The sequence below is a fragment of the Hylobates moloch genome, unplaced genomic scaffold, assembly GCF_009828535.3.
Source record: "Hylobates moloch isolate HMO894 unplaced genomic scaffold, HMol_V3 SCAFFOLD_24, whole genome shotgun sequence".
NCBI lineage: Eukaryota > Metazoa > Chordata > Mammalia > Primates > Hylobatidae > Hylobates > Hylobates moloch.
Genome location: NW_026652299.1, coordinates 2339618 through 2354484, shown reverse-complemented (window position 1 = coordinate 2354484; position 14867 = coordinate 2339618).

The window sequence follows — 14867 nt, the reverse complement described above, 5'->3', positions numbered from 1 at the left end:
TATGTAGCCTTAAAATTTCTTTTCGGGAATGAGTATTAATCAAATTTTACTTTGAAAAATTCTACCCAGATGATCAAGCATTATATTAATCAATTCACTCAACAAGTATTTAAAGAGTATTTACTATTTGTTAGGTACTGGGAATATAATGGTGTAGAAGAGGAGGATGTCTCCCATGGGCTTTGTCTTTACCAAAGGCTGAGACTGATCAAAACAAGTACACAAATAGGAGAATTACAACATCTGATAAAGTATATGAAAGAAATGAATGAGGGGTTGAACAAGAGAATATGAAGGAGGGGTAAGGGACTTAAGCTAATATTTATAATGAGATTCCAAAGATAAGATTAGAATATTCACATGAGGAATTGGGAAAGAGCATCCCAGGAAGGGGTAGCAGTGAATTCAATGGCCCTGTGATAGGAGAGGGCAGGATCTGTCCAAGGAACTGACAGAAAACCAGTGTGGCAGAAGTTAGGAGGGGTAAGGGGGAAAAGGCGCTGAAGAAATGGGCAAGGGCAATACGGAGGCCATGGCAAGGAGTTTGGATTTTGTTCTACATGTGATGGGAAGCCAGTAAAGACATTTAAGTTGGAAAGTGACATAATCCATTATGCACACACAGGCACACACTTTATAAAACAAAAAGCAATATCAAACTTAAAGTACAGCCTTTTCCCCAGAACCATTTGAGAGTAAGTTGCAATATGATGCCCTATATTAGTTATCTATTGTTGTCTAACAAATTATCCTAAAGCTTAGCAGCTTTAGGAATGAGATTATGTATTTAGAATGTATTTAATTCTAAAATAAAGGGAGAAAGGAAGTTCTATTTGTCCACAGACAGCAGAATGTAGTTTGAAGACTGATGCCTTGTGTCCCAACTTTTCATTAAAATCCAAGAAAATCCAGAAAGAAATGTAAATACTGAACAACATTTATTATCTCAGAGTTTCTGTGGGTCAAAATCCAGGTGTGGTTTGGCTGGGTCATCTGCCTCAGAGACTCTCAGAAGTCTTTGAACAAGGTGTTGGCTAGGGCTGCAGTCTCATTCAAATACTCAACTGTAGGAAGATTCACTTCCAAGGTCTTTCAAGTGGTCATTGGCAGGATTTAGCCCCTTTTAGGCTTCTGAACGAAGGCCTTCAGTTGCTTTCTGAGGATTCAGTTCCTCACTGGCATGTGGCTGGAGGCCTCCCTCAGTTCCTTGCCATGTACTTCCCATTATGGGGAAGCTCACAGCGTGGAAGCTGACTTCTCATTGTGAGTGAGCAAGAAAAGGAGAAAGAGTGCCCAAGATGACAGCCACAATCTTTTTGTAACCAAGAAGGCTAATCTCATAAGTGATATGCCATCATTTTTGCTGTGTTCTATTATTTGGAAGTGAGTCATTAGGCATGGATGTAACTCAATGGGTGGGGATTATATGAGAGCATGAATATCAAGAGGAAAGCATCATGGAGACATCTTAAAGGCTGCCTACCATGTGACCCATCAACCCAACCACTTCATAACAAGGACATTCTCCTACTACCCAAAATACGATCCCACAAATCAGGAAATTAAATCAATACCTTACTTTTTTTTTTTTTTTTTTAAGACAGTCTTGCTCTGTCACCCAGGCTCTCGGCTCACTAAGACCCCCGCCTCCTGGCTTCAAGCGATCCTCCTGCCTCCTGAGTAGCTGAGATTACAGGTGCACACCAACACACTCAGCTAATTTTTGTATTTTTAGTAAAGATGGGGTTTCACCATGTTGGCCAGGCTGGTCTTGAACTCCTGACCTCAAATGGTCCACCCACCTGGGTCTCCCAAAGTGCTGGGATTACAGTCAATATATTACTATTAACTAATCCTTGGACCCTATTCAAGTTTTTCCAATTGTCACAATAATGTCCTTTATAGCAAAAGGATTCCATTCAAAATCATGCTTTGCTTTTAAGTAGCATATCTCTAGTTTTCCTCAGTCTGCTATAGTGCCCCACCTTTCTTCGATGACCATGATCTTGACACTTTGCAAGACTGAAGGCTACTTTGTAGACATCTCTCAATTGCGGTGTTTCTGATGTCACTTTATGATTAAATTCAGGTTATGCATACTTGGCAGGAATATCATCAGAATGATGCATTACATCCTATAAAGTGGTACGTGGTTTTGAGCAACCTATTTAAGCCAGTGATTTTAACTTTGATCACCTGATTATGGTCAGGTGAGAGCCAGGCCTCTCCACTGAAAAGTTACCTTTAAAATTTATTATTTTATTTAATGAATAATTATTTACTATGATCACTATTTTTTTGGTGCTAAAATAGTTCCAGATGTGACCAGTGGGAACCCCTTCAAGGTGGCTTCTGTGTCCTTTTAATATGTTTCCATCATTTTATGAACACTTTTCTCAATTTCTCACACAAAACATTTTCCACGGTCATCTAGTACTTCCCTTGCCCCAGGCTTGGGATGATCCATTTCAATTAGGAGCCCTGGTTCTTTTTAGTAGAAAATGGTATTTAGACAATTAGATTTGTGCTTATTGTTACTTGGGTGTCACTGCTCCCAGGCTTTCTCCGTGGACAGAGTTAGGGAGCTATATGTGTATGTATGTGTGTGTATTTACACATATTTACCTCTGTTGATTTTTATATCCATTGGTATATATTGGAGATCATGAATTCATACTGCTATCTCCAATTCCAATGCAACACCACAGGGTAAATCCTATTTTTTATACCTTTCTATATTTGTAGCCCTTTTCTCCCACAGTGAGAAATATGGCTTCCATTACCCTTAATCTATTTAACTTATTTGATCAGCATCCCTGCATATAATCAATCTCCCATTTCTGCTGCCAACGCTCTGCACCTCTCCGCATTGACAATCTCACCCACTCAGGCTCCAACGGCCGTGCCGGGCTATTGCCATCTCTTTGCCCTCCTATGTGGATATCCTTCTCACTCATCCAGGCTTAGGCAATACCCACCAAGCTCTCTCCCCACATGGATGCCCTCCTGAGCTTTCCCTGGGTTCTGACCCCCGTTTCTGGTCATCGTGGCCAATCCCCCACAACATGAATGCCTATGTTGTTTAACACCAATGAATGGCTTAGGGGCTGAATTGTTGAGGAAGGGTAAAGAAACAAAGGAAAAAGAAAGAGGAGGAGAAGGAAGAAGAGCTATGGTATATTTTAAACCAACATCCCTTACATTTATATGGAGCATGAATTGGAGAAGACAGGAACTGAAGCAGGGAAACTGGTTAAGGGGCTAATGTGCAAGGTCTGGTGAGAGGTGATTGTGGCGTAATTGTGGTATGATGTAAGGGGCAGGCAGAGGAGAGAAAAATACATATTTGGAGAGTTGAAAGCACTTCTTCTTGGATTACATGCAGAAGGTAAGGGAAAGGTAGAAATTAAGGAAAATTCCTAGATTTATAGCTTGAACAACTGTTAGAAAATGATGCTCTTGGGCCAGGCACAGTAGCTCATGCCTGTAATCCCAGCATTTTGGGAGGCCAAGGTGGGTGGATCACCTGAGATCAGGAGTTCGAGACCAGCCTGGCCAACATGGTGAAACCTTGTCTCTACTAAAAATACAAAAAAATTAGCCAGGTGTGGTGGCTGGCACTGTAATCCCAGCTACTTGGTGGGCTGAGGCAGGTGAACTGCTTGAACCGGGGAGGCAGGGGTTGCAGTGAGCCAAGATTGCTCCATTGCACTCCGCCCTGGGCAACAGGAGCAAAACCCTATCCCCTTCCCTCCCTCCCCACACTCCTCCCTTGCCCCACAAAAAAAAAAAAAAAAAAAGAAAGAAAGAGAAAGAAAATGACGCTATTTAATAAGATAGGAAGAAATTGGGGTTGGGGTGCAGTGTGTTAAGAAAAATCAATAATTATTTTTCAAATCTGTTGAGCTGAAGACACATGTGTGAAACATTCAAAAGATGTTAAGTAGGCACATGGCTATATGGCAGCAAACTCAAACCAGAAGTCTGGGTTGGCAATATAAATTTGAGAGTCACGAACATAAAGAAAGGGCAGAGAGAGGGAGAGCATTCAAGACTGACCCTCAGCAGCCCCCAAAATCAAATGCCAGACCTAGCAAGCAAGCTTGAAAAGGACAGGCTAGTGGCAGAGGAAAAAGCACAGAAAAACAAAGGTGGTAACAGAGAACTAAGAGAGAAACGTGTTTCAAGAAGACAGTCATAATTTCTTATTTCAAATATTATTAAGAAGACAAGCATGAGAGTCCAAATCTCCATTGGCTTTAGCAATAGGCAAGTTGCTATGGACAAAGTTGTGTTCTCCTCCACACCACCCCAACCCTACAAAATTCATCTATTGAAGCCCCAGCTTCCAATGTGATTTTATTTGGAGACAGAGCTTTTAGAAGCTAATTAAGGTTGAATGAGGTCATAATGGTGTAATCCTAATACATAGAATTGGTGGCTTTATAAAAAGAGGAAGATCTCTTCTCTCTCTCTCTCTCTCTCTCTCCCTGCTACCCCTCAACCACACATACGTACAAATAAACCAAGAAAAGGTCATGTGAAGACACAGTGTGAAGGTGGCCATCTGCAAGCCGGAAGGAGCGCCCTCACAAGAAACCAAATCCTGGTGGCACCTTGATCTTGGATTTTCCAGCCTCTAGAACTGTGAAGAATTAAAGTTTTGTTGTTTAACCCACTCAGTCTATGATATTTTGTTATGGTAGCTGGAGCTGACTAATACAAAAGTCATTGGTGATCTTGACAATATTAAATTCAGTGGGATGGTTCAGGAAGAAATCAGAGTATAGTGGATTAAATAGAGAGATAAAAGAAAATGGAAACGTGGTATGAGACAACTGTTTTGAGAAGTTTGCGCTGAATGACAGGAGAAATGGTGCCATCCTGGAGAAGCGTTTAGAGTCAAGAATGAGTCAAATGGTGGGTGATTTTGGAATCTGTTCATGTGTGGAGGGTGATGATCTCAGAGGAGGAGACTGATGAGGCAGACTGAGGGGAGATAACCTAAAAGGGAAATCCTGGAGGGTACTTGTGGTTGTTGACAAAGTGGAGGATTAACCTTTTATATGAATGGTCTCCGTGGTGATGGAAAAAGATAAAGACACTATGGATTAACAAATACATTTGTCATGTAGAAGAACAGACATCTAAAAACCATAACCTGACTTTTTTTTTTTCTTTGTTATCTGGGCTTCTCTCTCTTGCGGACCTTCTACTATAAGGTTAAATTACACATATTATCGCCCCACGGAAGAAGTGGAGGATACTGTCTTGAGTAAAGCACAAAGAACAGAAGAGGAGAAGGAAACGATGTGAGGGGACTTCCTGCCAGGCAGGCAAGGGCAGGACAAAGGGAGGAGAGGCCAGAGAGAAGTGTAAAAGAAAGAAGCAGCCACACAAATGCTCTTCAGGTCTAACTTGAGAGTATGTTATATTGGAAAGTTCTAGATAGATTTGTAGAAAACAAAATTTATATGGCTAGCACTTACTTTCCTGAGACACAGCCTGGGGTGGTTGAAATCCTCTCAAATGAGCCCTACGTTTGAGGTGGCATCATCTCCAAGAAGGCAAAGGAATGGGAGAGAAATCAAGGCTGAAAGAGATGCTTGAGAGATGCTTCAACAAACATTTCCATCAACATAAAGCCGCTCCCACAGGTTTGAGAAAGCAGCTGGTTCCAGCCCCCAGTGGTGGCGGAAGTGCTGAGAGGAGCCAAGGCTCAGAATAAGACTGAGGTTGAGATGGGAGTCTGTGATGTGGTGAGAGACCAGGGTTATCATCTGTGGAGGCTGCCGGATGCCCAGAAGCCCACTAGAATGACTTATCCCTTAGCGGGATTGGGGGCTTAAAGGGGAGGAGGTGGAACAGAGGCCTCTCTCCCACTGCTGTGAACTCACGCAGGGTTCCACTATGTCCAGATGCTACCTAAGGAGAAGAGAAAGACAACAGGAAATGGCAAACACTTGGAAAAATTGAGTATTTCACACCACAGAGACTATTTAACCAACAGCTTCTTTTAAATGGAAAGAAACCAAGTTACTCTTAGTAAACTTGTTATCATTTTTGTGTGTGTGTGGAAATGAGAACTCCAGAGAAAGATGGGGTCAATTAGACATAAAGAAAAAAAGTCACCCTTTCCCTAAACATGGGCTGTGATATAAATTTTGGCAGCAATACAGTAGGTTTATTGGTGAGACGATGAGTGAAATTGCATTGAATGGCTTCTGTGTTGCTCGTGAAATGTGAGGTGTGAGTGACAGTTGAGAGGAAGGGTTAAGGGAGAGGTGTGGGAGTTTGAGGAAAGAGGAGAAGGTATAATATTACTATCTCAGGGGGATTCAAAATGCACATCACTATGTGTGTATATATATATATATATATATATATATTTTTTTTTTTTTTTCTTGAGACCGAGTCTCGCTCTGTTGCCCAGGCTGGCGTGATCTTGGCTCACCACAACCTCCATCTCCTGGGCAACAGAGCGATTCTCCTGCCTCAGCCTCCTGAGTAGCTGGACAAAGTAGCTCTTTCTTTGCTCGTTTGTCTGTGTATGAAGAAGAGACTAAAATAGCCAAACGACGCTGGTCGCACGCGCTGGCTGTGGTCTGTCTGCTGAATGTCTATTTTTGTCTCCTGACAAGAGATGTGAGGACCATGCCCTTGATCCCTCCGATGGACCAGAAACCCCCTTCCTTGCAAAAAAAGCCAATTGAATTAGGAAAAGATAGCCCAACCTAGCTCAGATCCACCAAGATAAGCACAGCAAAGCTTGGCTGCACTTTTGAGGAATAAAAACCTGCAGAAAGCACTGATAACCTTCAAGATCTGAATGAGATTCTATTTTAGCCCATCTAAACGATTGCAAAATTCCTCCTTTGGTTTTGGAAGCAGTGTTTGCTCTCACGTGGCTCACGGATTCTCTGAGGACCAGGGAGTTGACACATAAACCCCGCCATGGGTCCGAGCCAGCTATTTCTCAAGGCTCCCACCTCGCCAAGCTCCCAAGGGCCTGCTGGCAGTGCCTACGTTGTGCCAACTACCCTGTCTGGTACAGACCACAGCTGGGTAAGCACCCTTAAAAGCAACAGAAATGACGTCTGGAAGCTGAAATGTGAAACTGTCAAGATGGCTTAGGAGAGGAAGGAGCGGACCCGCTGGTCTTTGGCATTTTGTATTTAGAATTATTCTAACTTTATACATAATGTATAGGCCGATCTTTTGGAAGGGATAAGGTTTTCATTCTTGTGCAACTCATTATTCTCATTATTGGCCTTTTAAGTAAAAAGTTGTTTTGCAGGGTGCCTTGATTGCCCCGTGAAGACTTCCCTTTAATTAGCTCCAGGTGTGTTCCTGCTCCACGTACTCGGGCTGTACAAACGATCCGCTTCAGAAACCCCACTTCTCTGGGCTTCTGGCATTTTGCCGTGGTCGTAGTGCAGGCTTGGGGTTGGAGAGCCAGCTGGAGGGACGGGTCCCGCCGCCAGCTCCCTGCCACGCATGAACTCGGATACATCTGTTGACACCCCGGTCCCCCGTCGAATATCTCTTCCTTAGATATGAGGACACAAAAATGTGCATGCGTGAGGGAGTTATTTCTCCAAATTTGATTTCATTTTTGTTTCAGGAGCAGGGAAAGAATAATTTCCTGAGGAATCAAACACAGATGGAAACGACCAAAAGGAGCTGATATCTGGGTTTTGTTTTCCAATATTTTGTTGCATAGAACAAGGTGCATCTGTGGCTTTGTGTGCTTGTGGCTGCCTGCCCTGGGGCCCTAAATCCTGGGTGGAGTTTGTCTGAAGCCTCCACAGTTACTGTGGTTGGCTCCAGCATTTGCCCAAGCCTATTTTCTCTCTATCGATCTCATATGTGTGTGTGTGTGTGTGTGTGTGTGTGTGAAAATATATGTACATTTTTAAATTGAGATAGGGTCTTGCTGTCTTGCCCTGGCTGGAGTGCAGTGGTGCAATCATAGCTCACTGCAGCCTCAAACTCTTGGGCTTAAGCGATCATCTTGCCTCAGCTTCCCAAGTAGCTGGGACTATAGGTGTGCACCACCATGCCCAACCACTTTTTTAAAAATTTCTGGCCAGGTGCAGTGGCTCACGCCTGTAATCCCAGCCCTTTGGGAGGCTGAGGCAGGTGGATCACGCGGTCAGGAGTTCAAGACCAGCCTGGCCAATATGGTGACACCCCATCTCTACTAAAAATACAAAAATTAGCCGGGCATGGTGGTGTGTGCCTGTAGTCCCAGCTACTCGGGAGGCTGAGGCAGAAGAATTGCTTGAACCTGGGAGGCAGAGGTTGCAGTGAGCCGAGATGGTGCCACTGCACTCCAGCCTGGGCAACAGAGTGAGACTCTGTCTCAAAAAAAAAAAAAAAATTCTGTAGAGATGAGGACTTGCTAAGTTGCCCAGGCTAGTTGAACTACTGGGCCCAGGTGATCCTCCCACCTTAGCCTCCCAAGTGGCTGAAACTACGGGTATGCACCTGGCTTATATAAAAAATTTGAGGGGTGGGGCACAGTGGTTCACGTCTGTAATCCCTGCACTTTAGGAGGCTGAGGCAGTGAATCACCTGAGGTCAGGAGTTTGAGGCCAGCCTGGCCAACATGGAGAAACCCCGTCTCTACTAAAAATACAAAAAGTAGCCAGGCGTGGTGGCACATGCCTGTAATCCCAGCTACTCAGGAGGCTGAGGCAGAAGAATCACTTGAACCCAGGAGGTGCAGGTTGCAGCGAGCCATTGCACTCCAGCCTGGGCAAGAAGAGCAAAATTCCGTCTCAATAAATAAATAAAATTTTTTTTTGGTAGAGATAGGGCCTTGCTATGTTGCCCAGGCTGGTGTCCAATGCCTGGCCTCAAGCGATCCTCCCACCTTGGCCTCCCAAAGTGCTGGAATTACAGGTGTGAGCCACTGTGGCCTGCCCCGAACCCGTCTTTACACTCCAATGGCCTGTGTGCTGTCCTGGCAAGCGGTTCGTTTGCAGACTTGCACTTTGCAGAGGCGCTGGTAGGGCCTGAAGGAGCCTGTGGCATTGGAGAGCATGGTGCACCAGGCACTCGCCCGCCGCAAGCTCGCTGCCATTGCAGCCGCCAGCTGTGATCTCCCCGAGGGGTTCAGACCCAGGAGCAGAGAGGAGGCAGCCTGTGGGGGCTTCTCAGCTAGAGCTGGCGAGAGGAGGAGAGAGAAGGTCCAACCTCAGGCCTCCACCTGCCGTGGGCCGGGGTATGGATAGACATGGAAGTATGTGAGCGTGGACATCCATGCACACAGGCACAGGCACACGGGGAGAACCCTCTTCCTCTTCCCCATCCGGCCCGCTGGTTTTTGGTGCTCCCAGACGTGCGCTGAGTGCATGAGGGCCTCCTCAAAGACTGAGTGAGAGTCACCACAAGCTCTTGCCAAGACAATTTTAAATATGAAATTCCTCCAAGGTCCCTGGGGGACATAGGAAAAAAAAGAAGTAAGCCTCTGAATCCCTCGCTCCTTTCAGCACTGCTGTCGGGCTTGGAATATGAATGACGGGCTGCAGAACAGGGTGGCGTGTCTGCGTGGGTGCCAGCTAATGGCCTTTGGCCAGCACCTCCCCATTGGATCCTGGGAGCAGGGCCCGGCGACAGCCCCGAGGGCCAGCCCCATTAGATGGGGCCTGCCTCAGGAACTTGGGGACGTTTCCATGGTGCTGTGTCCCTTTCTGAATAAGAGGAGGGGGTGCCCCTGAGCTATTCGTTAATGAAGCCCCAGAGCAGCCTGGGATTCAAAGGAGAGAGTCCAGCACTGCCAGGGCTCCCGCGGCTGCCATTCATGGCAGCCCTGTCTGAGAGCTTCCTCCCCACCAGCCCTTCCCTTCCCAGGCCCGGCTTGCAAAGGAATGAAAGCAGGGAAGGGTGTGAGTGGGTGGGCCAGGGTGCAGCTCGCATAAAATATACAAAGGGAGCTGGTTCCAGCTCATTGCAGCCTCGCCCGCCCCATTCCCTTCTCACACCCACTTCCCCCGCCAGCACCCTGTGGGCTGCTGGCTCCACTACGCTCACCACTCCCGCTACCCTCGCCCGGGAGTGCACCCTTCCCGCCTCATCACTCCTCCCTGCTTTCGGGATTTCTCTTCTGCTCTGGTACCCAGTCCTAGCCTCTGCCTCTTGAGTATGGGTGTCCCCACCGTTCCGTCCCCAACACCCCAACCTGCCTGGATCGTCCACTGGATGTCCGCACATTCATGTCTCAGATGCCTCCAATTCAGCTTGGCTCGGCCTCAATTTATCTTCCCTCGTGACCTTGCTCCCTGTTCAGTAAACGATATCACAAGTCACATGGTTATCCCTGCCAGAAACCCAGATATCATCCCTGTCTCCCTCCCCATTCTCACCAGGCCCCATAGGGGCTACCCCCTCAGCAGCCCTCAACTCTGCTGCCACATCCGCAGTGAGGCCAAGTGACCCCACCAGACAGTTCCCACGGGCTCCAAGACAAAATTGAACTCCTGAACATGCCAGACTGCTGCATGTCCACACACACAAAAACACGTGCACACACAAAACACCACGATGCAACAGACGCGCAAACACCTGCACATGAGCAGACATATGCCCACAAACACATGCACACACATGAAACAAGGCAAACTTGAAAACACACACAAAACTAACATGCACACACCAATGCATGCACTCTCAGATACACACACACAACACACTTCGCACAGACATGCACACACATGTACAAATACAAACACACATGCAAACATACAAACATGCAAGCAAACACACCTGCAAGGACAGAAACATACACAAATTTGCATCCCACACACGTACACACAGGTGCACACACACACATGACAACATACACACAAAACACACATGCACACAAACATGCACACACACACGCGCGTGCACTTGAAGCTGAAGCCAGCCTGAGCTATGTGAGGCTCCACTTTTCCAGAGGAGACTGCAAAGAAGAAAACCCATCCAGCCAACTTGAAAGTATGAGCTTTTTATAGGTGTGGACGAAAGTGTCAGATGCCAACTTGTGAATAATTAATATGTTAATTTGGTCACACATCATGCATATTTAAAGTCATAGCTAAAAGAAGACACTGATCTAGGAGCATGCCTCTGGTGGTGCTCCCAGGACTTGGCCGCACCGGCAGCTTCGTCCCTGTGTTTTGGATCCTCTAACACAGTTTCCCGTGCACGACTTCTCCACTTCCATCTAAGCCGTTTGCAATCCACGTGATGGCTGAGAAATCTGCTCCTGCCGGGCGCAGCGGCTCATGCCTGTAATCCCAGCACTTTGGGAGGCCGAGGCGGGTAGATGGCTTGAATCCAGGAGTCTGAGACCAGCCTGGATAACATAGTGAAACCCCTCGCTACAAAAATACAAAAATGAGCTGGGCATGGTGGCACGCACCTGTGGTCCCAGCCCCTTGGGAGGCTGAGGTGGGATGATTGCATGAACCGGAGAAAGTGGAGGCTGCAGTAAGTTGAGATCGCGTCATTGTACTCCAGCCTGGGCGACAGAGCAAGACTCTGTCTCAAAACAAACAGAAAATCTGAATAGGGTGTGCCATGATTGGAGCATTTCTCCCCAAGCCACGAGTGCCGGTGTGCTGGACCTGAGGATGGTGGTCCAGGTGGTAGTGACTTTATGATCACGTTTCCACAGTGGAACCGCTGGCTGTATTTTTAAACGTTTTAAAGGCTGATTCACAAAGACAGCCAATGCTTGCAAATGTGAGGTTCTGCTCCTGGAAAAATGACTAATCTGAGTTAAATTTATTTCTGACATCTTTTTAGTGGATTCTGCCAGGCGACCTCCATACACATTGCTCCCAGCTTTCAGACTCCTCCGTCGGTTCCCAAACAGTGTGTGGCTGTCAAAATAAACTAATTGAGAGCCTCATGCTATGAGATACTTTCTAAGGACTTAAGAAGGCAGCTCCCTCTTTTGCGAAGGATACTTTTTAAATTTTATTTATTTATTTTACAGACAAGATCTTGCACCGCAGGCTGGAGTGCAGTGGCACAATCACAGCTCACTGCAGCCTTGACCTCTTGGGCTCAAGCAATCCTCCAGCCTCAGCCTCCCAAGTAGCTTGGACTACAAGTGTGTGCTACCATACCTTGTAATGTTTTCATTTTTTTTCTTTTCTTTTTGAGACAGAATCGCGCTCTGTCGCCCAGGCTGGAGTGCAATGGCGCGATCTCGGCTCACTGCCACCTCCGCCTCCCGGGCTCAAGCGATTCTCGTGCCTCAGCCTCCCGAGTAGCTGGGACTACAGGCCCACACCACCACGCCCAACTAGTTTTTGTATTTTTAGTAGAGACAGGGTTTTGCCATGTTGGCCAGGCTGGTCTAGAACTTCTGGCCTCAAGTGATCCACCTGTCTCCGTCTCCCAAAGTGCTGGGATTACGGGTGTGAGCCACCGCGCCAGGCTTCATTTTTATTTTTGTAGAGACAGGGTCTTGCTCTGTCACCCAGGCTGGAGTGCAGTGGTGCAATCATAGCTTACTGCAGCCTCGACCTCCTGGGCTCAAGCGATCCTCCCACTGCAGCCTCCGAAAGTGCTAAGATGACAGATGTGAGCCACCAGGCCATGAAGGATAATTTTTTGGGGGGAAGGGGAATCCCCCACTTCTATTTGAACTGTCCCAGAATGAAACCAGGGCCTTCTTCACCCCTCAGCCTCCGCCTGCAGAACCCCCTTCCAATGCCAAGTTCTGCAGCCTCCCAATCTCAGCCCCTGCCTCATCCTCTCACCTCCTAAGCCTGATGCTCCTCCCTTTTTGACCCCGAGGGATGCTCCCACTCCAGTGCCTCCCCTCACATACTCACCTGGCTCTTTCCCAGGGGCCATTTCTATTTTACAGTCACATTGTTTTTTTGTTTTTTTTTTTGAGACAGAATCTCACTCTGTCGCCCAGGCTGGAGTGCAGTGGCGCGATCTCGGCTCACTGCAAGCTCCGCCTGCCGGGTTCACGCCATTCTCCTTCCTCAGCCTCCCGAGTAGCTGGGACTACAGGCGCCCGCCACCACGCCCGGCTAATTTTTTTGTATTTTTAGTAGAGACGGGGTTTCATCGTGTTAGCCAGGATGGTCTCGATCTCCTGACCTCATGATCTGCCCGCCTCAGCCTCCCAAAGTGCTGGGATTACAGGCGTGAGTCCCCATGTCCGGCCAACATTTTGTTTCTTAAAAAAGATATCTGGCCAGGCGTGGTGGCTCACGCCTATAATCCCAGCACTTTGGGAGGCCAGGGCGGGTGGATCATGAGATCAGGAGTTCAAGACCAGCCTGGCCAAGATGATGAAACCCCCATCTCTACTAAAAATACAAAAATTAGCTGGGCATGGTGGCAGGTGTCTGTAATCCCAGTTACTCGGGAGGCTGAGGCCGAGAATTGCTTGAACCTGGGAGGCTGGAGACGCACTGCACTCCAGCCTGGGCGACAGAGCAAGACTCTGTCTCAAAAAAAAAAAGATATCTAACACATTATAAAAAGAAAAACAGAAAAGCATAGAGTAGCCTCATCTCCCTCTGGCCCCACTGATTCTGGGGTCCCGGGCTTTTGTCTCGTCTCCCCACTGCTACTACGGGAATCAGTCCAGAACCAAGGTGAGCCGTTCCTCAGCCCCTTGCTCCACAGACGTGATGAGGTCCCACGTGGCACCCTGGATCCCATCAGCACCTCCACGCGGCACCACACGCCTGCCCTCATCTGGCCTCCCCTCCAGCCACACACCCCTGACCGCAGGCCTTTGCGGAAAACGCCGGGCCCTCCCCCACCTCCAGCTGGCCTCTCGCCTGTACCATCTCTGCTGCCAAGAATGTCCTTCCCGTGGAGCCGGCCCGGGTGACCCTCTGCTGAGAAGCTTTCCATGATCAGCTCCTCCTCCCTGTAATCTCACAGCATCCAGCCCGTGTGTGTGTTTTAGTATTTACTGCACCTGAGGGCACTTTGTACACGCTATATTGGGGTTTATTTTGTCTGTTTGCAACTAGACTAAGCTCTGTGAGGACTGGATCTTTGGGGCCAGGAAATAATTTTTTTTTTTTTTTTTGGCAAGGTCTCGCTCTGTTGCCCAGGCTGGAGTGCAGTGGTGCAATCATAGCTCACTACAACCTTGAACCCCTGGGCTCAAGCGATCCTCCCACCTCAGCCTCCCAAGTAACTACAGCTGTGTACAGTAACTACAAGCTGACTACAGGTGTGTGCTTGTACAGCCTCCCAAGTAACTACAGCTGACTACAGGTATGTGCTCCCGCACCTGGCTAAGTTTTAAATTTTTTTTTTTTTTTTTTTGCCATGTTGCCCAGGCTGGTCTCAAACTCCTGGCCTCAAGCGATCCTTCCGCCTCGACTTCCCAAAGTGCAGGGATGACAGGCATGAGCCACTTCACCCATCCTAAAATTCATTTACTCACCAAATTTCCACTGGCTTAGGTGCGGAGAACCCAAGTGGGGCAGACCACAGCCAAGGGCTCCCCTCCAGGGTGGTGGGGACCCAGGTGGTTTAGACCCAGTGTTGGGGAGCAGTTCTGGTATCCCCAGAAAAGGGAGTTGGGGCTGCAGCTGAACAGGTAGGGAGGCAAGTACCTTCCAGGCCCAGGGAACTATCAGCCTCCTTCCAGAGGAAAAGGGAGCAGGGCCCCCACCTCCAGGATGGGAAGGGCCCCAAGGTGGCCAGACACAGTGGGTCAGGTGTGGCAGGGGCGACAGGGCTCAGGAGAGACACAAAGGCCGGGCTGGGGGGACCTTGCCCTGAGAGCTGTGGGAACAGGATTGGATTTGCATTTGAGAAGGGGAGGCTGGGAGCAGGAGGGGACCTCATGGGCTGATGAGGAACCACGTGCGTGCTGACCCCAT